Raw genomic sequence first — 1022 nt, 5'->3', positions numbered from 1 at the left:
GGAGGTGGGGGAGGAGCGGGCGGAGGCGGGGGAGTGGGGCGCGGCGGGAGAGGCGCAGGAGCGCGCGGAGGGAGGAGGGGGACGGGAGCATCGCGGCGGTGGTGCGGAGCATGGAAGGGGAAGGGGAGGGGGCCGGGGGAGGAGGTTTCTGCAGGGTTTTGAGGGGGTTTGGGGGCGGAAACACGGCGCGCCGGCGGGGAAAGTGGAGGAGGGGAGGGGGAGCGGCGGGGAAGCGGCTCCCCTGACGTGCGGCTCGTGCCGTTGTGGCGCTGCCATGTGGGCCTGTTCCCCGATGGGTCCATCAGTCAGTGGTCGAACGGCACCCTGCCGAACGGCAGAGGATCCTCGTCCGAGCGGCGGGCGCATGGAAAGAAATTTTAGAAAGGGAAACACTATTGTGCATTCTCCTTTATTTCATTTTTACGCCAACTGCGTTTTACTTCCATATAATTACTTAGGGCATCTCGAACACCGACCCTCGAAACGCCCGTAACCGTCTCACCTCGCGGTTTCGACGTGTTTTACAATGCGGTCCTGCATCGGTCCGCTCGAAGGTCCAGATGGACCTTTTCTCGCAAACCGGAGACAAACTAGGATGCTTTGCGGGCTTCCGAACAACTGCCACGCCCGCGTCTGACTAACCTGGCGCACCAAAATACCCTCTCTCTCTCTCTCGCTCGGCTGCGTTCCCGCCCGACTTTGGTCAGCATCAGATCCATGCCGGCCCAGAGCGGAGGTGACCTATCACTAGAGCCGGCATTGAAGTCGCGCGCCGGCTGAGAGTGTTGTTGCGTCCCGATGCACACCTCGTCTCTTCGCATTCAAACAACATCAGCTCATCCGCCTCCCTCCATTAAGCGCGCACGGTTGCCGAGAAACCTACTCTGGTGCCACTCGTCCGTCCGTCTGCCGCCCGCCATTAAAGACCTCGCTGTCTGGCATGCCCTTTGCCCGTTATTTAACCCCCATAGGTCGGCAACACAACTGCATCCATCCACCCTCCTCCGCTCTTTATTCCTCGC

This window comes from Triticum dicoccoides, chromosome 7B, assembly GCF_002162155.2.
Source record: "Triticum dicoccoides isolate Atlit2015 ecotype Zavitan chromosome 7B, WEW_v2.0, whole genome shotgun sequence".
Classification (NCBI taxonomy): Eukaryota; Viridiplantae; Streptophyta; class Magnoliopsida; order Poales; family Poaceae; genus Triticum; species Triticum dicoccoides.
The sequence above is the reverse complement of the archived record's forward strand: the minus strand, read 5'-3'. Positions refer to the sequence as shown.